This window comes from Oncorhynchus mykiss, chromosome 1, assembly GCF_013265735.2.
Source record: "Oncorhynchus mykiss isolate Arlee chromosome 1, USDA_OmykA_1.1, whole genome shotgun sequence".
NCBI lineage: Eukaryota > Metazoa > Chordata > Actinopteri > Salmoniformes > Salmonidae > Oncorhynchus > Oncorhynchus mykiss.
This window is the reverse complement of record NC_048565.1, coordinates 30334583-30357243: the sequence shown is the minus strand read 5'-3', so window position 1 is coordinate 30357243 and position 22661 is coordinate 30334583. Positions and strand designations below refer to the sequence as shown.

Sequence of the window (22661 nt, the reverse complement as noted above, 5' to 3'; positions counted from 1 at the left end):
CATGCAATAAAATGCAAATTAATTACTTAAAAATCATACAATGTGATTTTCTGGATTTTAGTTTTAGATTCCGTCTCTCACAGTTGAAGTGTACTTATGATAAAAATTGCAGACCTCTACATGCTTTGTAAGTAGGAAAACCTGCAAAATCGGCAGTGTATCAAATACTTGTTCTCCCCACTGTATATATACACTGTATACACATATATACATCTGAAAAATAATATATATATTATTTTTCAGATTTATATATGTATATTCAGTGGTGATTTTATACAGTGGTGATGTAGAATGTAAATCTTGGTGGGTCCAACAACAAAAAAAGGGATACATGCCAGCAAAGCCACTACACAACACAACACAACACAACACTAAACAATACATTAATTGCACTATAACGGTGACAAATGGTGCCCACAAACTGTTAGGGCCTACATAAAGCTGTCCCAACAACAGAGTCCCAACAGCAGTCCCAACACCTTACGACTGCTTCACCTGGCTATCAGCGGAGCCTTGTCTGGCAGCAAAACAGTTAATTCAGCCTCATTTACTGCCTTTAAAAAAAGCATACAGTGGGGCAAAATAGTATTTAGTCAGCCACCAATTGTGCAAGTTCTCCCACTTAAAAAGATGAGAGAGGCCTGTAATTTTCACCATAGGTACACTTCAACTATGACAGACAAAATGAGAATATTTTTTTTTTTAATGAATTTATTTGCAAATTATGGTGGAAAATAAGTAATGTAGGTCAACGAGCCAGTGGCGTGTATTCACGGCTGCCAAGGGAAGCCAGTCTTCTCCAAATTGGGTCCCCTGAGAAGAGCTGTAATATTATCAAACTAATTATTAAAAATGTATTATCTTCAAATGTGTATAGAGTACAACCTTTTAGTGTCAATTAAGGTCCGCTTACACTTTTAGAATGTGTTTTCATGTCACACCTACTCCTGATCACTGGTCCTGACAACCCACATTGCGTACACCTGGCAACCATCATTGCGCGTACATGCTCCCCATCGTTAAAAACACCTGGACTTCATCAACACCCTGATTACTCTCCCTTCATATTGCCCTCACCAACCTCAGTCATCAGGCAGAGTTTGTGGACATTTCAACAGATGGTTAAAAAGAGCCAGGGACGGGACGGGACTGGACTGTGTCGGCACTTGTAGTGCAGGAATGTGGGGTGGAAGAAAACGTATTACGGATCATCTGGCTGTTTGAAAATAGCACCGAAGAACATGGCTGACGTTTTACATTCTCCCAACCAATTGTGCTATTTAGTATTTATTTTTTTTGCGTTTTCTGTAACTTATTGTGTACATAATGTTGCTGCTACCATCTCCTATGACCGAAAATATCTTCTGGACTTTAAAAGAGCGATTACTCACCATGGACTGAAATAAACGTTTTACTTTAACGAGTCTGGCGAGAAGGATATCCTGCTTTCACTGGAACAAGCCCAGATCCACGTGCTTTGTTTGAAGAAAAGACGCCGGAAAAGGGTCCGCAGATTGGGCTTCCTTCTGAAAATACGGAGGCGAGCGAGTAAACTCGCACTGCCTTCCATTCTTCTCACTAACATGCAATCATTGGACAATAAAATGGATGACCTACGATTAAGATTATCCTACCAACGGGACATTAAAAACTGTAACATCTTATGCTTCACCAAGATGTGGCTGAATGAAGATACGGACAACATAGAGCTAGCGGGATTTTCCATGCACCGGCAGAACAGAGACTCTACCTCTGGTAAGACGAGGGATGGGGGTGTGTGTCTTTTTGTCAATAACAGCTGGTGTGCAATGTCTAATATTAAAAAAGTCTTAAGGTACTGACGTAGAGTACCTTATAATAAGATGTAGACCGCATTATCTACCAAGAGAGTTCTCATCTGTGTTATTCGTAGCCATCTATTTATCACCACAAAATTAAGCTGGCACTAAGACCGCTCTCAACCAACTCTATAAGGCCATAAGCAATGAAGAAAATGCTCAAAATGCTCACAAAAGCGGTGCTCCTAGTGGCCGGGGACTTTAATGCAGGCAAACTTAAATCAGTTTGACCAAATTGTTACCAGCAAAAACTAAAGCAGGAAGTACCAGTGACTAGCTCAATACGGAAGTGGTCAGATGACGCAGATGCTACACTACAGGACTGTTTTGCTAGCACAGACTGGAATATGTTCCAGGATTCATCTAATGGCATTGAGGAATACACCACCTCAGTCATTGGCTTCATCAATAAGTGCATCGACGACGTCGTCCTCACAGTGACTAAACGTACATATCCCAACCAGAAGCCATGGATTACAGGCAACATCCACATCGAGCTAAAGGCAAGAGCTGCCGCTTTCAAGGAGCGGGAGACAAATCCGGACACTTGTAAAAAATTCCACTATGACCTCATACGAACCATCAAACAAGCAAAGCGTCAATACAGGATTAAGATTGAATCCTATTACACCGGCTCTGACACTCGTCGGATGTGGCAGGGCTTGAAAACCATTACGGACTACAAAAGGAAACTCAGACGCGTGCTACCCAGTGACGCGAGCCTACCAGATGAGCTAAATGCCTTTTATGCTCGCTTCGAGGCAAGCAACGCTGAAACACGCACGAGAGCACCAGCAGTTCTGGATGACTGTGTGATCACCCTCTCGGTAGCCGATGTGAACAAAACCTTTATACAGGTCAACATTCATAAAGCCGCTGGGCCAGACGGATTACCAGGACGTGTACTCAAAGCATGCGTGGACCAACTGTCAAGTGTCTTCACTGACATTTTCAACCTCTCCCTGACCAAGTCTGTGAAACCTACATGTTTCAAGCAGACCACCATAGCCCCTGTGCCCAAGGAAGCGAAGGTAACCTGCCTAAATGATTACTTCCCTGTAGCACTCACATCGGTAGCCATGAAGTGCATTGAAAGGCTGGTCATGGCTCACATCAACAGCATCCTCCCGGACCCACTAGACCCACTCCAATTCGCATATGTCCCCAACAGCTCCACAGATGACGCAATCTCAATCACACTCCATACTGCCCTTTCCCACCTGGACAAAAGGAACACCTATCTGAGGATGCTGTTCATTGACTACAGCTCAGCGTTCAACACCATAGAGCCCACGAAGCTCAACACTAAGCTAAGGACTCTGGGACAAACCTCTGCAACTGGATCCTGGACTTCCTGATGGGCCGCCCTCAGGTGGTAAGAATAGGCAACAACACATCTGCCACACTGATCCTTAACACTGGGGCTCCTCGGGGGTGTGTACCTCCTGTATTCCCTGTTCACCCACGACTGCATGGCCAAACACGACTCCAACACCATCATTAAGTTTGCTGACAACACAACAGTGGTATGCCTGATCACCGACAACAGTGAGACGGCCCATATGGAGGAGGTCAGAGAAATGGCAATGTGGTGCCAGGACAACAACCTCTCCCTCAATTTGAGCAAAACTAAGGAGATGATCGTGGACTACAGGACAAGGCAGGTCAAACAGGCCCCCTTTAACATCAACGGGGCTGTAGTGGAGTGGGTCGAGAGTTTCTTGGTGTCCACATCACCAACTAACTATCATGGTCCAAACATACATAGACAGGAGACTGATAATATTTGGAATGGGTCCTCAGATCCTCAAAAGGTTCTACAGCTGCACCATTGAGAGCATCTTGACCGTTTGTATCACCACCTGATATGGCAACTGCTCGGCATCTGACCGTAAGGCTCTACAGGGGGTAGTGTGAGTGGCCCAGTACATCACTGGGGCCAAGCTTCCTGCCATCCAGGACCTATTTACTAGGCGTGTCAGAGGAAAGCCCATAAAATTGTCAGAGACTCCAGTCACCCACGTTTACGACTGTTTTCTCTGCTAATGCAGGGCAAGCGGTACTGGAGCGCCTAAGTCTAGGACCAAAAGGCTCTTCAACAGCTTCTACCCCCAAGCCATAAGACTGCTGAAGAATTCATAAAATCGCCACCGGACAATTTACATTGGAACGAGGCAGTTGATTTACTGGCTAAACAAGCTCTTAGAAGTGGGAATGTTGATGCAGTTTCAATGAGCAAGGCAGAGGCAGAAAGCCTGATATGGACAGCCATGGTGCCGAGATGGTAGGAGCAGTGGAATAGAGATACTAAGGGCAGGCATTTATTTCAAGTACACAGGAAAGTCGGGGAGGATGGAAGGGACAAGAGGGGAGGCTATTTTTACAAGATTAAGGGCCAGTTGAATAAGTCCTTAAATGTGATAGGGAAGCATCCAATGGGAAAGTGTGATTTTTGCCAGGGGACAGTGGTGCATGTATTGCTACAGTGTGGGCAGTGTCAGAGGGAAAGAGGGAGGCTGAGATCTTGTATGAGGGAGAAGGGGATACAGGAAATTAGTTTGAAGAGTATATTGAGTAGAATGTCATTAGATATAGTCTCAAATATGTCATCTTTATTAAGAGCAATGGGGCCGGCAGGTAGGATTTCGTTTCTCCCTGTCTCTGGCCCACACTCCAGTACAGATGGTGGCGGTAATGCACCATAACGTTGGATGCCAACCACCAATAAACCCCACCGAAGAAGTCATCAGGCAGAGGCCATGGGTTTTGGACGTTGACGGAGCACGTCAGAGAAGGAAGACGGAGACCGCGCTTGTTTGAAATTGAAAGGTGTCGCGGTAGCTTTTGATAAAGATTGTCATCAAGACGAAGCAGCTGCATTATAAGTGGGATGCACTGTTGACCGCAACATCTCGAGGCGTTCGTGCTGATTGTACGGAGATTGTGACAGCGGGTTAAATGACGTCCCTTGAGAAAGCAAGAACAAGATATGTCAGGAGAAGTGCAGTATTACATAATGAGATGTATACTTGGAAAATGGATATGGTTTGTTAAAGAAGAATGGTAGAAAGTGTAAACTGAGTGAGCTGAAGACCGGTGGAGAAATGGAAGTGAATGAGGGCGAAGTATCGGAGGTAGGTGTGGTGAAGTTAGCCTAGTGGTTAGAGCGTTGGGCTAGTAACCGGAAGGTTGCAAGTTCAAATCCCCGAGCTGACAAGGTACAAGTCTGTCGTTCTGCCCCTGAACAGGCAGTTAACCCACTGTTCCTAGGCCGTCATTGAAAATAAGAATTTGTTCTTAACTGACTTGCCTAGTTAAATAAAGATAAAATAAATAAATAAAAAAGTTCTCGGAGCCCGAGGCTTGCATTGCAGGTCAGGATAAAGATGTGACAGTAGGAGTGAAGTTTTTGGAAAAAGTGGACCCTTGCCTTTTGGCTGATCCATTTGTGGTTTCGGGGTGGGTGAAAACAGAATTGTGTACTGTGGAATCGGTGAGGGTAACCAGAAGTGGTCTAGTGATAATTGTTTGTTTCTGCTGGTCAGAGGGAGAAGGCGCTCAGTGTTAAACGAATGGGGGGGCAAGAAATGTGAATTGTTTTGCTCTCAAGAAAAGGGTGCCATTGAAAATAGTGATTACTGAGGTAACAGTAAATGTAAAAGTTGACAAACTAAAGGGGAACATTCTCGGTGTGTGTAATGCTCGTCGCTGGGTGTGATGCAGAAAGGGTGGCGAGAGTGGAGAAACAGAAGTCATTGTCTGTTTTAAGTTTTATGTTGTTTTTGCCCGACAAAGTGATGTTAGGATATATGTTATCCTGTACTAGCTTTTGTACCGAAAACATGACATTGTTACATGTCAAGCTTATGGGCATGTGGCATCAGTGTGTAGGAGGGAGGGTCCAAGGTGTGACAAATGTGCAGAAGGGCATGAGACAAAGGAATGTGTAGCATTGAGGAAAGTAGTGGAATGTGTTAATTGTAGGGGTGCCCGTGGAGCTAGGCATCAGAAATGTCTGGTGCGAGAGAGGCGGTTGAGGTTTCCAGGGTTAGAGTAGTGCAGGAGTTGTCATATGCTGATGCAGTGAAGAAAGTGGAGAGATCCTGTGAGGAGTAGTGTGCATGGTAGATCTGTACCTTTACAGAGGAATAGGCCAACAAGTGATATGTTTCAGTAAGATTGGATGTTTAGCATTTATAGCAATGGTTATCAACTGTAATGCAGGGATGGAACATGAGTCACAGTGCGTATGAACATACAGCGTTAACTAGGGAATATAATTTCTCCAAGTCGGGAGCACTGCATTTTCTAGTGTAATTTGGGGTTGTGTGCAGAATTTTTTTAAAGAACCCCTTAATTAGGCCATCTATTGGAAGTGTAATGGTTGCTTCATAGGTCTCTAATCTCTTTTAATGGTTTTAATATTTAAAAATGTACAAAGACACAAGCTTGAACTTTCACTTGAAAGCATTTCACTGTGTTTAATTTGTCACTAATTTGTTGGCTTACTTTATTTGTGCAACATTTAACAGCTGATTAGTATATTTGTAATTTCCACTTGACTGAGCCTACTATTAAATGCATTACCTTTTTCCACAGGTTCCCATTTCATGACAAGCCCAGGCTACAGCAGTGGGTAGCAACTGTCAGGCGGATGAATTGGAAACCAACCCAACACTCTTGTATCTGCCCATCACTTTTAAGATGAGTGTTTTTGGGATGATGACAGGGGAAAGGTCAGCCTCACTGCTTCTGCTTGTGCCCATTATTTTCTCCCCTGGTTGTCTTCAAAAGTGGTCACAATGCCCCAGGGAAAGATCAAGGAATACAGTAGGTACAGAGGTAAGTGGCAACTCTGATAATGTGAAAGCGTCTGCGGCATGATCACACTTAATGTGTACGTAACATCGTTGAGGTACTTGTTGATGATGATGATGTTGGTCACAGCAATATCAATGTGTTGTGTCTTTAGTATCATTAAAGGTGAAAACTGTTATTTTATCAACTCAATTCTCTGTAATTATTATTATGTGATTAAACTAATCCTGTATATGTAATTAACTAGGAAGTCAGGGCACCACGGAAAATCTTCAGATTACAAAAATTATAATTTTCCAAATATAACTCTTCAGATATTTTAATATCAGATCAATTAGTCTTCTATTAATGAATTATTCTTTATCTTACGTCAGTCTCATTTCAAACGTCGTAGAATTCTTGGTTATCTGTACAAACCCAGCCTAAACTATGAATCATCCATACACCAATTAGCTTAATCATTTATTTACTTACTAACTAAATAATCACAGAAATGCATAACAAACAGAAGATATTGGTTACTAACAATGATAGGGAAGATCCCCTAGTGGACTAAACCGACATGACAGCTTGGTGGACAAAGAAAAGGGGGTGTGGACCGATAAAGGAGCTTGAAAGACAAAATGGATCACTACACACAGTGGATAATTATATTAATTAAAATGCTAATCCTTTGCAGATGAACGCTCGCTCATTCGGGAATAATTGCAATCAATATATTTACGCCCATATGTCGTTGTCTTCTCTGTTGGAATCGTCGGTCCGTCTGCTGGAGAGTCAGTTCATCAGAGTCTCTCTGGTTACTTATGGTGTTAGCTCTATCGGCGGCTCCTGATAGTGTCTGTTGTAATGGGTACGTCAGGGGTCCATTGTTCTTAGAGTAGATGTTTCGGCGGTTGTCGGTATTTGCATCCCAGGTTTACATAATTTCTAGCTGCAGACTAGTAATTAGTATCTAAGATTTGCTCTTATTCTGTAGGGATCGATAGTCTCAGAGTTTAACCATTTCCAGCCGTGTAGCCAATGCACCACGTGGTATGGCTTTGTAGTCGTGATACTCAACCATTACAACCACAGCTCACGCTGGGGGTTTGCTTAGTCTGAAGAGGATTTCCTCAGGTGGGGTTTTTATTAGTAACAATAGAAAAGGGCGGTTCCATGATGCCTGATCATGTCTGTGCTCTCAGGGTGTGCTCCCTGTGCTCACTGGGAAATCACAAATAGTTTCATCTTTACTCATTCATTTTATAAACCCATAATTCAGAAATGTACACATTCAGACATATAGTTGTGTGTTTCCTGTCCTCCATGAGGTCACCAAATGAAACACACTCGTCATACCTGTCCCTTAAGTGTCCATGGACCCTTCCCACATTCTCACAAGTGGACATATAGTTTAATTCTCCCATTTTGGGGATTTAGGAGTTCGGCCAAGTGAAATTCCTTGTTCTCTCTCTGTATGCTCAGTCCCCTCCTGTACTCCCTGTTCACCCACGACTGCATGGCCAGGCACGACTCCAACACCATCATTAAGTTTGCAGACGTCACAACAGTGGTAGGCCTGATCACAGACAACGACGAGACAGCCTATAGGGAGAAGATCAAAGACCTGGCTGGGTGGTGCCAGAATGACAACCTATCCCTCAATGTAACCAAGACAAAGGAGATGATTGTGGACTACAGGAAAAGGAGGACCGAGTACGCCCCCATTCTCATCGACAGGGCTGTAGTGGAGCAGGTTGAGAGCTTCAAGTTCCTTGGTGTCCACATCAACAACAAACTAGAATGGTCCAAACACACCAAGACAGTTGTGAAGAGGGCACGACAAAGCCTATTCCCCCTCAGGAAACTAAAAAGATTTGGCATGGGTCCTGAGATCCTCAAAAGGTTCTACAGCTGCAACATCGAGAGCATCCTGGTTGCATCACTGCCTGGTACGGCAATTGCTCGGCCTCTGACCGCAAGGCACTACAGAGGGTAGTGTGTACGGCCCAGTACATCACTGGGGCTAAGCTGCCTGCCATCCAGGACCTCTAAACCAGGCGGTGTCAGAGGAAGGCCCTAAAAATTGTAAAAGACTCCAGCCACCCCAGTCATAGACTGTTCTCTCTACTACCGCATGGCAAGCGGTACTGGAGTGCCAAGTCTAGGACAAAAAGGCTTCTCAACAGTTTTTACCCCCAAGCCATAAGACTCCTGAACAGGTAATCAAATGGCTATCCGGACTATATGCATTGTGTGCCCCCCCAACCCCTCTTTTTACGCTGCTGCTACTCTCTGTTATCATATATGCATAGTCACTTTAACTATACATTCATGTACATACTACCGCAATTGGGCCAGCCAACCAGTGCTGCCGCACATTGGCTAACCGGGCTATCTGCATTGTGTCCCACCACCCGCCAACCCCTATTTTACGCTACTGCTAATGTCTGTTCATCATATATGCATAGTCACTTTAACCATATCTACATGTACATAGTACTACCTCAATCAGCCTGACTAACCGATGTCTGTATGTAGCCTCGCTACGTCTTTTTTACTGTTTTTTTTATTTTATTTCTTTACTTACCTATTGTTCACTTAATACCTTTTTTGCACTATTGGTTAGAGCCTGTAAGTAAGCATTTCACTGTAACACCTGTTGTATTCGGCACACGTGAGAAATAAACTTTGATTTGATTTTCTCTCTTTCTGCATGGTCAGGGGGAGAGTCTCCGCCAAGAATTTACGACCTGAGATAACAGAACCTGGGTGTAGGAGTCAGAGGGGGAAGCCACGATCTACACCCAAAAAGGGCCACATCATGACAACTGTGATGCTGAATGTGCATGATGACACCAGTGGTATGTCAGATGTAGGCCTACATCACAATGACATAGCTGTGATAGTGGATGTGAGTTAAATGTGGTGTCAGATTAGCAGAGGATCTAAACCCAATACAGACAAACCCATGCGCTCTATCCCAGTTTGCCTGTAATTTTACTGTTTGTTTTCACATGACACTTACCGAAGGTCCTCCTGCGTATTCCAGCTAACTTTGTTAATCGCATGCTAGTTATCAAATTTCACTTGTGTGTTCCAGGCCGGCTGCTGCTGATTTCTTGCTTCTCACTAGGCGATGTTGCCACACCTCAGCTGAGCAGAGGATCCAATATGACAAACCATGCAGTAATTTCTCAATGGTACAGCTTCTTGGTTAAATACAAAGGTTCTCTTTCATTTTCTCCTCTACATTTGGATTGACAATGGTGCTTGTGTGCATCTAATATATTTTATGAGCTTTGATTAGAAGCATAACCAAACGGCTTTAGAAGTATAACACAGAAACTATAGATAACGTTATCCAGAAATCTTAAAATCTGTTTTCTGAAAGTTATTTTAAAACTGTAAATCCCTATCCTAAAGAAAATTATCCAACTTGTTACTCTATTTTGGACTATCGGTTTCTGTCAAAACACCCACACTGATGAAAGTGATATTGTGGAAAGCCTAGATATGGAACCGCTTGGATGATATCAGTCTTTGGGCAAGGCATCATGAGGTTAAATCATGTCCTCTGCCTCTCTCACTCCTCTCTGTCACTTCTCTCCTCTACACGTGGTCATTGCTTCAGCACGTGGACATTGCGGTCCTCCTGATCAAGTTCAAATGAAGTGTTCAGTATTCTCTGATTCTCAACACAAGTAAAAGAGGTCTCATACAGTGAGTATACCAAACATTAGGAAGAACTTCCTAATATTGAGTTGCACCCCATTTTGCCCTCAGAACAGCCTCAATTCATTGGGGCATGGACTCTACAAGGTGTCAAGTGTTCAACAGGGATGCTGGCCCATGTTGATGCCAATGCTTCCCACAATCCTTATTTAACCTGTCTCCGCCCTTCATCTACAATGATTGAAGTGGATTTAACAAGTGACATCAATAACGGATCATAGCATTCACTTGGTCGGTCAGTCTGTCATGGAAAGGGCAAATCAAATTTAACATGTCACATGCGCCGATGTTACCATGAAATGCTTACTTACAAGCCCTTAACCAACAATTCAGTTCAAGAAAGAGTTAATAAAATATTTACTAAATAAAGTACAAATAATTAAATCAATCAAAAAGTAACAACAAATGTGTATAACAATAATGAGGCTATATACAGGGGGTACCGGTACAGAGTCAATATGCCGGGATACAAGTTAGGTGTTCTTAATGTTTTGTATACTCAGTGTTTTAAATTTGTTTTGCTCATAATGGTAGATGTATGCATGTGCTCTCTCTTTTCTAGTTGCACAACTAAGTTTGACTTCCAATGACAGTCTGCTCACTATAATTCCCGTCCAATATATTTGTACATGCATGTCTGGGGAAACCCCTTGATGCAGAGAAGATGGATCACCAGCTCAGCTCATCACTGTCCAATTTCTGGTGGGGAAAACGGACATTGCTCAACCTGCGCTTGATTTGGCCCATTTGCTACCCGGCCAAACAGTAACATTTTAATGCATAAATCCTTTAGCTTTTGCATTTTAAAATTGTGTGTCTCTTAAAAGCGGGCTGGTTATTAAACAGTTTAATATCTTCTCAATTAGTTAAGTTATTACATATTAAAAGATTAGCTGTGGATTTTTCCACTATATTATTGCTTTGTGACTCTCCGACCAATCGCTAATCATATCCTGTAGTCCTGTGAAGTGGAGTTCCCCCTCCACCAATCCCTCAAGGCTCCAATGTTAAGTCAAACTCCATTCTCTTATAAACTGTGCTGAACTGATACAGTGAACCAGCTGAAGTCGTTATGTAAACTGACACCACTGGAGGTCTTGGCGCTATTTGTGTAGAACAAGAAAGAAAACAAGTAGGCGGACAGTACAAGTAAACTTTATTGAACTATTTACAAAACATAAGTAGGAGCAGATTAGAATATCGCTTACATCAGAATGCACAACCTTCCACTTCTGTAAGGAGTTCTTTATTTTGCCATTCTTACTATGTTGAAGCACTTGATTGTTTTTGAATAGCAGGACAGAAATAAAGTACCTCAAGAAAGGATATACATTTTGCTGGGTCTATCTGTCATAACTCACAATGTCAGTGGCTCTGTAAATACATCATGTTGTGACTTGTAGAATCCTGGAGTTGGAATATTATATTACTTTTACATAACGCTGCTTTTATCATACTGTCCTATTTAGAATGTGTAAATGCAGCTTTACTGATTGTCAAATAATAACGGCATAACTTTTGTAACAAGTGGCATGTTGTGTTGAATAGAAAATATACAATTGCTAGGTCTCCTGAGGTGCACATGTAGCGCTAACTAGAGCACGTATGATTTAGTCCTCAATAAGTTACGTGCACACAACTACATACACAGAATTACCTTTCATGGTTGGAGTGGTTGTGGTAACTGCAGATTTCCCGTTCCCCAATGTTGGTGGTGCAAAAGCAGATTTCCCCTCCCGAAACTAGTTGCAGCCATGCAGATCCACGTCCCTGGCAACATTGGCAGAGTGCCCAGAAACTATACCACACTGGCGGAGTGGGGTAGTCCTAGAAAAACCGGAACTAGCAATATGGCAGCAGCCACGAAATGGTCATTGCCACAAAGTCAGAAGGCACGCCTACTTGACCAATCAGATGAGGAAGTATGATGTCCTACTCTATGCCGGTTTGTGGGAAATACCTACTTATCGAGTAAAAAAACAAAAAATTATCTCCCATTCCACCTGATTACATATGTGGCGTGCCACATTCAACATATGAATGGTGTGATTGGTAAAATGATGTCGACCTTTTAATGGGGTGATTGTTGTCTAATCTGGTGCCCATTTAATGGTGTTCTGTTTCAAGTTGCGGGACTTGTAAGAATGCCACCTGGGGAAAGGCAGAAAAACGAAAGACAAAGAGAAATATCCTGCTGAAAAAGGCAGTAAGTTCAAAGGCTGATCACTGGAATATAAACCATACGCTTTTACAACATAAATATTGAATTCCCAACTAACAATGGAATGTTCCTCAATAAAACCGTAAAAGCCTTGGTTTCATGCATGTTAACATTAGAAGTCTCCTCCCTAAATTTGTTTTATTCACTGCTTTAGCCCACTGCCAACACGGATGTCCTAGCTGTGTCTGAATCTTGGCTTAGGAAGGCCACCAAAAACCCTGAAATTTCCATCATTAACTATAACATTTTCCGACAAGATAGAACTGCCAAAGGGGGTGGAGTTGCAATCTACTGCAGAGAGAACTCTGCAGGCTATGTCTTATTATCCAGGTCTGTGCCCAAACTACTTTTAAAAATTCACCATTCCAGAAACAAGTCTCTCACTGTTGTCACTTGCTATAGACCACCTTCTGACCCCAGCTGTGCCCTGGACACCATATGTGAATTGATTGCCCCCCATCTATCTTCAGAGCTTGTGCTGTTAGGTGACCTAAACTGGGACATGCTAAACACCCCGGCCATCCTACAATCTAAACTTGATGCCCTCAATCTCACACAAATGATCAATGAACCTACCAGGTACAACCCCAAATCCGTAAACACAGGCACCCTCATAGATGTCATCCTAACCAACCAGCCCTCCAAATACACCTCTGCTGTCTTCAACCAGGATCTCAGCCATCACTGCCTCATTGCTTGCGTCTGTAATGGGTCTGCGGTCAAACGACCACCCCTCATCACCTTCAAACACTCCCTAAAACACTTCAGCGAGCAGGCCTTTCTAATCGACCTGGCCCGGCTATCCTGGAAGGATATTGACCTCATTCCGTTAGTAGAAGATGCCTGGTTATTCTTTAAAAATTTTAGAACCAGGAACAGATATAGCCCGTGGTTCACTCCAGGCCTGACTGCCCTTGACCAGCACAAAAACATCCTGTGGTGTACGGCATTAGCATCAAATAGCCCCTGCGATATGCAACTTTTCAGGGAAGTTAGGAACCAATATACACAGGCAGTTAGGAAAGCAAAGGCTAGCTTTTTCAAACAAATGTGCATCCTGCAGCACAAACTCCAAAAAGTTCTGGCACATTGTAAAGTCCATGGTGAATAAGAGCACCTCCTCCCAGATGCCCACTGCACTGAGGCTAGGAAACACTGTCAACACCGATAAATCCATAATAATTGAGAATTTCAATAAGCATTTTTCTACTGCTGGCCATGCTTTCCACCTGGCCATCCCTACCCTGGTCAACAGCCCTGCACCCCCCAGAGCAACTCGTCCAAGCCTCCCACATTTCTCCTTCACCCAAATCCAGATAGCTGATGTTCTGAAAGAGCTTCAAAATCTGGACCCCTACAAATCAGCCGAAAGCCAAGTTAACAGATCACCGACCATTTCGATTCCCACCGTACCTTCTCCGCTATGCAATCTGGTTTCAGAGCTGGTCATAGGTGCACCTCAGCCACGCTCAAGGGCTTAAACGATATCCTAACCGCCATCGATAAGAGACATTACTGTGCAGCCATATTCATCAACCTGGCCAAGGCTTTTGACTCTGTCAATCACCACATTCTCATCGGCAGACTCAACAGCCGTGGTTTCTCAAATGACTGCCTCGCCTGGTTCACCAACTACTTCTCAGAGTTCAGTGTGTCAAATTGGAGCCAGAGGGTTCTAAATGTATGCTCTTCAACTGATGGCTGCCCGCACCTGCACGCCCGTCCAGCATCACTACTCTGGACGGTTCTGACTTAGAATATGTGGACAAGTACATACCTAGGTGTGTGGTTAGACTGTAAACTCTCCTTCCAGCCTCACAATAAGCATCTCCAATCCAAAGTTAAATCTAGAATTGGCTTCCTATTTCGCAACAAAGCATCCTTCACTCACGCTGCCAAACATACCCTCGTACAACTGACTATCCTGCCGATCCTTGACTTCGGCGATGTCATTTACAAAATAGCCTCCAACACTCTACTCAGCAAATTGGATGCAGTCTATCACAGTGCCATCCGTTTTGTCACCAAAGCCCCATATACTACCCACCACTGAGACCTGTATGCTCTCGTTGGCTGGCCCTCGCTTTATGTTCGTCGCCAAGTATTTGCTAGGTAAAGCCCCGCCTTATCTCAGCTCACTGCTCACCATAGCAGCACCCACCTGTAGCACACGCTCCAGCAGGTATATTTCACTGGTCACCCCCAAAGCCAATTCCTCTTTGGCTGCCTTTCCTTCCAGTTCACTGCTGCCAATGACTGGAACAAATGGAGAGAAAAAAAATCACTGAAGCTGGAGACCCATATCTCCCTCACTAACTTTAGGCACCAGCTGTTTAAGCAGATCACTGCACCTGTACATACCCCATCTGTAAATAGCCCATCCATCTACCTCATCCCCATTCTGTTATTTATTTTTTGGCTCCTTTGCACCCTAGTATCTTTACTTGCACATATCATTCCTGCGTTTAATTGCTATATTGTAATTATTTTGCCACTATGGCCTATTTATTGCCTTACCTCATTTGCACACACTGTATATAGTCTTTTTCTATTGTGTTATTGACTGTATGTTTGTTTATTCCATGTGGAACTCTGTTGTTTGTGTTGCACTGCTTTACTTATTCTTGACCAGTTCGCAGTTGTAAATTAGAACTTGTTCTCAACTAGCCTACCTGGTTAAATAAAGGTGAAATAAATAACATCTCAAATTTAAGAAGGTGGCACTTGTTGTCATAACTCTGTGGTCACTAAAGATCCCATGGCACTTATTGCAAGAGTATGTAATGATAAGTACCATTTTAGGTGCAATGTGTATAGCAAACTATATTCCTATCATGTAATACTGTGTATAAAAATACCATGTATGAATAATGTATATGTAACTATTTGTATAAAACATGTGTGAAACAAAGTTATTTTTGTCCTCCAAAGAGGAGGGTAGATGGGTCAATAAAATAAGTATGTAAGTGGGGTTAGGGTGGTGAGTTTCCCATTACACTGAGTCCAATCAATTAGTATTATTTCATGTTTAGCCATCTTCCATAGCTTGAAGTCCATGCTTTTGTACAGAGACGGATACTGGTACAAAATACCAAAAAGGTAGACTGCAAGGCTATGTTAAGTTAAATAAATAAGTGACTATAGTAAGTGCCTAGGTGCCAAATAAAGTAACAGGATTTAAGTTAAATCTTAAATTAGCCCATTTCTGTGAAACTGTGTACGTTTTACTTGTGGATTACTTGTATTTGAAACTCAAAATAAAATCAAGTTGTGTCGATTTCTTTGCATGCCATTTTAAAAACAATGGAGATATTAGAGTAAACCTATTTGGGTTAATACAAGTAACTGAGTAAGGACAAACATGATAAACTTGCAAGCTAAGCTTGAATAAGACAAGTGATTACCACTTTGCATTTACAACGGTTTTATTATAGCTAATAAATAACCACATTTCTGTATAACTAGATAAAATAAATGAATGTCCCTCGTCTTCCCCTGTAAACTGGGTGGGGGCATACACATCATCACACTGCCTCATCTGATTGGTTGAGTAGGCGGGGCTTCTCACTTTGTGGCAACTAGTTAATTAAGAACGTGAGTAGATTATGTTGCAGACAGCGGTCAGCAATTTTGGACGCTGTCTCCAGTTCTTTATACCTTAGTTCTGTCAAGGTGCGTTGCTCTTTGTGGCCAACAGTCCTTTGATTTCATTTGGAATGCTTGCAGGGAAGAAGGAATGGGGATTATTTACTGCCGGAAGACTGAGCCCTGTTTGGTGTGTGTAGGTCGGCCACTGTTCATGATGCTGGAGCCCTGCAGGACAGAGGGAGTCTGGACCTTTTCATGCATTCATTAAATGCGACATAAACATAACATTCTGAGTATTGTGTGCGCCCCAGAAACTGATGAGCCATATATTGCGAGTACATCCATTGAAATGTCTTCAAAGGAATATTTTACCCAAATTACACATTGGGTTCCTTACCCTGTAAGCAGTCTATGGACATGGTATGACTGCAATCCATGCATTGGTTTAGTTTCCTTGGCACTGTTTCCACATGCTAACATTTGATCATTTGTAGCACAAATCCCATTCATTCACTGATTATTTGAACATGATGCGTGATAAATGTTTATCAGTCCTATGTCATGGTATTTGTGTCACAAATGCTAAAACATTAGCATGTGGAAACAGTGCCAGGAAAACAACAAAGATATGTATGGATTGCTGTCATACCTTGTCCATAGGTTGTAAGGAAACCAATAAGTAATTTCATAATTTGGGTTAACTATTCTTGTATGACCCTGTTGATGCTGCATGTGTGGATTTTGAAAAATAGCATATGCTGCGTTCAAAACAACTGGGAACCTGAAAATGTCAGACTTCAGTGTGTTCAAGGCAACTGGGAACTCTGACTAGGAAAATTTGTTTTGAACTGTCATCCAAGTCGGAATTCCAAGTCGGAAACTTAGGCATCTTTCTAGAGCTCCAACTTTCCGACCTGAAGATCACTGACGTCATGACTTGACCTCTTTCTTTCCGAGTTCCCCGTTGTCTTGTAAGCACCACTAGTATTCTCACTCAGATAGCTGCATGAATCTGTCTGAAATTTATACAAATGCAATATTTGGGACCACATTATTTTAGCAAGCTAGACATCTAAATATATGTTCATTTTATCAAGTCTTCACCTAGCATTTAGTTTTTCTTAGAAAGATTGCCAGGTGCACAGTGTTTCCTCCGACACATTGGTGCGGCTGGCTTCCGGGTTGGATGCGCACTGTGTTTAAGAAGCAGTGCGGCTTGGGAGAAAAAGGGGGTAGATTTCACAAAAAAATAAAATAATTTAAAAAAAGAAAAGGTAAAACTGATTTAAGTTTCCCTGCATTTAAGTCAAAATAGGAGCGCCGCCTCTGGAAGAGTGTTTTCCTGTTTGCTTATGGCGGAATACAGCTCATTGAGTGTGGTTTTTGTGCCCGCTTCGGTCTCTGGTGGTATGTAGACAGCTACGGAAAATACAGAAACTCTCTAGGTAGATAATGTGGTCTACAGTTTATCATGAGATACTCTTCCACAGGCGAGCAAAACCCTGAGACTTCCTTAGATACCGTGCACCAGCTATTGTTAACAAATATGCATAGGCCCCCACCCCGTCTCTTACCAGAGGCTGCTGTTCTGTCCTGCCGATAGTGTATAACCCGCCAACTGTTCTTAATGTCGTTGTTCAGTCACAACTTGGTGAAACAAGATATTACCGTTTTTACTGTCCCGTTGGTAGGATATACGTGCTTTCAGTTCGTCCCATTTATTTTCCAGCGATTGAACGTTAGCTAGCAGAACGGATGGCAAGGGCATCTCATTGCCTGATCCTCACAAGGCATCTCGTTCCGCGAAACCTACGTTTCCTTTTAAAGCGAATCATGGGGATCTGGGCCTGGTCGGGTGTCCGTAGTATATCCCTCGCGTACGAGTCATTGGAGAAGAACTCCTCGTCCAACTTGAAGTGAGTAATCCTAGTAGTGGAGGCTTCCAGGTTTTGAATTGAAGTCAATGTACCAAGAGGACAGAAGCTAGCTGTGTACTCCGGCTACACCATGGTGCTACCCTGCAGAGTGCTGTTGAGGCTACTTTAGACCTTCATTGCAAAACAGTGTGTTTTAATCAATTATTTGGTGACAAATATATTTTGTAAAGCTCCTCTGAGGAGCCTCCACTGTTGTAAACAAGCTGGTGCATTGTTTTCTACAAAAATGAAGGTTATTGACCACACATAATAAAATGAGAGCATCTACAACCAATTGCGCTCTAATAGACACTAGATGGCGGCATTTATTCACCCTTTGCTTCCCGACTGTTCGTAAACAGGATTAGGGTTGCCACACTGCCATATGTTCACGTTACAGAGCTTGTTTACGGAGAACAAACGGAAGACCGAGTGGACTACCTGTGCTAGTTAGTCATCTGCGTCTCAGAACACGTGTGTAAACGGTAGACAGACGCCACAAAGGTGTTGTCACTGAAAAAATACGGTGTGTTGAAACTGTTAAAACTGGTTTAAACAGTGTACGGTAGTGAAGGCTTGTCGAGCTATAGGCGGACGGGCTCATTGTAATGGATGGAGTCAAACATGTGGTTTCCATATATTTGATATTGTTAAATGTATTCCATTCCAGCCATTGCAATGAGCCTGTCCTCCTGTAGCTCCTCCTCCCAGCCTCCTCTGTTGTACAGTGTGTGTATTTTGCAGTTGTGAAATTAGTTTGATGTTATATGAAAGTAGAGGGATTTATATTTCTAGAACCTTACTGCAATTGAGAATCGATTCACGTTTAGCTGGAGTATTTGGCAGCTTTGGCTTCCAGAGCCAAACCACCCTTTAAACAGACATGTAAAGTCCTTGGATTAAGGAGTAACGTTAGGCTCCTTTAGTCCAATATTGGGCTAACTATTGAGTATGGGCTGTCAAATGCTGCTTTTTAATTTATTCATTTTACAACAACTACTCTTTGTCTGACACACTACTGGTTTTATCAAAATAAAACAACTCTGAATTTGTTTTTGTTGTAATCAGATCTGTTGTCTGTTCGGCAGGAATTGTAAATCAGACGCAAACGCAGAAAATGAGTAGATCTGGTTACTGTTGCCTGGATACTTGTTATTCAAACCAGTGAATAAGGGCTACAGCAAAATTCTACTGACAGGAAACGGTGGTCTACTCTTTCAGTCTAATACAATACAAACGTTGCAGTTAAAATTACCATAAACTTCATAAATGGGCATATCAACTGGCAATAATACTTTAGTTCTAGAGCATGTGTAAGCAAGCACGTGTAACCAACTTCAACCTTTATGATTTTATGGGCTGTTAATGTTCAACAATGACAATAAGTTTGTTAAATGTTGCATTAATATATCCCCTCTTCCCCCATCACAAATCACAATGTGTCTTTCAGCAGGAGGTAGAATTTGACCCTAACTACTGATAGTGGATAAGATATCCCCCCCCCAGTTTGGGTAGGGTAATCTGATCCCAGATATATAGTGACAGGGTAACTTCTAGCTCAACTGGCACCATTTTGTTTTTCCTGTGCAAATAAGTTTCTGTGATCTGTCCAATAAGGGAACGAAGGGTGACGTTTTTCATTTGAATGGGGGTTTGGTTTACAACTCTTGTTGCTAGGCTGTGGATATTTTTTCCCCTCTTCGCCCATCACAAATCACAATGTGTCTTTCAGCAGGAGGTAGAATTTGACCCTAACTACTGATACAGGATAAGTTTGGGTAGGGTAATCTGATCCCAGATATATAGTGACAGGGTAACTTCTAGCTCAACTGGCACCATTTTGTTTTTCCTGTGCAAATAAGTTTCTGTGATCTGTCCAATGAGGGAACGAAGGGTGCCGTTTTTCATTTGAATGGGGGTTTGGTTTACAACTCTTGTTGCTAGGCTGTGGATATTTTTTCCAGGAAATCTTCCACTGCAAAACAGCCAAAGCTGTTCCGCTCACATCTTATTGGTCGGTGATGGGGTGGAGTACTGAGGACTGAACAGTACATTCAAAATGGCGTATGTGTTTTTGCTGCTTCCCACAAAGCAACGCCACTATGGTCTATCCATGACATTCTTCAATTGTACCTGTATACAATTGGTTCTTACATGGTCAATGCATATTATTTGTAATATTAATAGAAATTATCAATACAAGCAATTACATATCATAGGCAAACAATTACAAATGTGGTAGTCTATATTAGTTTGACACTGGTATATTTTGACATATCTACTGTGTTCTGTAGTTATTTAATTGAATAGCCTTTAGCTATGCAACACGTGATGAAATAAGTGTACTGAAATACAGGACAGGAGGTAGTAAAACACAACTTCAGCATTGTTTAATGTTCAAAACTAAACTATTCAACAATGAAGTTGGTTTATACATCTTGCCTCATAAACACAAAACATTTCTTAAGAAGAACAAACATTAATTGCAAAACAGACAGTAAACCTTTGAGCATAGATCTTTGGACAAAACGAGGGAAATGTTGCCACAATGTATCTCCTAGTTTTAACATTTGATACATTTCAGACAAGTGTATAAAATACATGTAGAGCCACAATGTTGCATATTTTCCTCAATAAATCGCTTTATAGTAATTATCTAAACCATTAGAGTAGAGGCTCTGCTTGCTACCCAGGATGCTGGTGTGTTTCAGAGGAAGTTGTGTACGCTTACGTTGAAAAAGAGGGGGCAGAGCTATTGAATAGGATAACAGTTCATGCAGACCCAGTGGGAAGGACAGACGGAAGAGACCAGCATCCAGCACAGAATGGCAGAGACGCAGAACTGTCAGGGTGAAGATCCCGATAAAATGACGAAAATCTGCGAGAAATGCGGCGGTCGCGCAGGTAGAAGACGGGGGATAGCGCCCGTCTCACATGTGGGTAAGAAACTAAAAAACAAAAACAGTTTTCCCCTATAAAGGCGCGTTTAGAAGATGTGGCAATATGGTGGAAAGAGCGAGGGTTCTAAGGTCTGTTGTAAAAATGGCCATGGTGTGTTCCCTGTTAAGAATTATACAAATAAAAAATTCGGACCTAATGTTCGTGTGGGTTGAAATTCTAATTCGTGGGATGAATAGGAGAATGAAAAAATGTGTTGCGTTAATTTAAGTCAAATACAAAGTAACATTATTATTGGGTACACTTTCGAGTTCTAGAACCTACGCATTTAAAATGTGCTTTGTCCTTGAAAGGGCAAATGCCCTTGTCTGAAATTGACAGATAATTAACTAAATTGAGTAACGTTACACATTAACAATGTTATTTTAAGTGGGTTGAGAGTAAGATGAAAGTATGAAGCTTTATATTGTGAGTTCTATTATATAGTGCATTTCGATGTTTTTCCATACAAAAAAAATATATCTGTTAGAAAAGGCTTTATTGCCAGGTTTAGGTGTTACATGCTGGAAAACATTCCAGACAGGTATAGTTCTGGCTAACTTAATATTTCAGCTAATTTTAACAGTAGTTAAAATTATTCAATTAAATTTGAAGTTAAACATGTTCGATAATGGTGCTTTTTCTTTACACATAACACAAGTTGTATGTTCAAATGAAACTGCAACGTCTTGAGGAGCATATATGAAGCTATTTTTCAAAAAATTGTAAATAGGGTGTTGGCTTTTAACTCTTTGTGTTACAGAATGGAAATAAAAGTCTCAGAAATAATTCTGTAAATATTTTTTGGGTTATTATTTTAGTAGTTATGGGAGTAGGTTTTTCACACTTCACAAATACAGAACGATTCACTTGATCACATTTCATAGAGGAATTATTAAGAAATACACCCTTTTCCAAGACACAAAAGCTACTTAATGCTATCCTGATCAGGTTATTGAAATATGTCCATACAGTGAGGATGAGATTTTTTTCCATAGATATTTAATGTAATCAAGTTGATGCTGTGTTATCATCTTTATTAAAGCTTAATATAAAAGTCCCTGGGGCTGAGATATTGATTCAGCCAAGTCTCAAGATGTCCATGTTTAGGGACACTATATTTAAATAAGGTATCATTGACCAGCTGCTATATTGTGGTCATAAATTGGTTGCTGGTTTAATCTTTGTGTTCCATGAACAATTCTTACTAATTTTGATACAAAAATCGTTGGATAAATGGCCACAACGCATATTTCAAGTTGAAAGTATAGTATTTTTGGACATGCATGTATTCAAAGTGTAAATGGTTATAAGTTGCCTTCTGCAAATTAATCACAAATTAATTTTGGGTAGATATTAGTTGATCGAGTATATGGTTGCCTCTAGTATTTGTAGTAACATTTCGAATATGAAATTCTGTACAGATGTATAGAATCTCTTGTATCAGACAATGTATGGCATTCTGCCAGATTTTGTGACATAATCACCATAATCTAACATGTATATTTCTTTTTTTCAGGAACCATTGAAGTTTGAAAAATGAGGGTAAAGAAGAATACTGAAGTTTTGATACTTGGAAAATGGTAGGTTTGTGAAAAACTGAGCTTGTGATGGCATTTTATGACT

The 22661-nt window shown here is 41.7% G+C and overlaps 1 protein-coding gene and 1 long non-coding RNA gene across 9 annotated transcripts in view; both read left to right on the top strand.

The window, feature by feature from the left end:
• Nucleotides 1–4595: 4595 nt before the first annotated feature.
• Nucleotides 4596–10489, top strand: LOC110520865. 2 transcript variants are annotated; one of them, XR_002473027.2, is made up of 4 exons: nucleotides 4596–4972; nucleotides 6438–6680; nucleotides 9363–9502; nucleotides 9742–10489. It is a non-coding gene; the product is annotated as an uncharacterized LOC110520865 (long non-coding RNA). The 2 variants fall into 2 exon arrangements; XR_002473028.2 differs by having other exon boundaries at nucleotides 9363–9552.
• A 10339-nt stretch (nucleotides 10490–20828) lies between these two features.
• chd2 (chromodomain helicase DNA binding protein 2) overlaps nucleotides 20829–22661 on the top strand; it is a 32797-nt gene continuing 30964 nt past the window's right edge. For 4 of the 7 annotated variants that reach the window (XM_021598298.2, XM_021598280.2, XM_021598247.2 and 1 more), the window contains exons 1-2: nucleotides 20838–21038; nucleotides 22555–22618. The gene's annotated coding sequence lies outside the window, so the exon portion shown is untranslated. Of the gene's footprint in view, nucleotides 21039–22554; nucleotides 22619–22661 lie in introns of all 7 variants that reach the window. The other 3 variants (XM_021598263.2, XM_021598254.2, XM_021598271.2) reach the window with 3 other exon arrangements.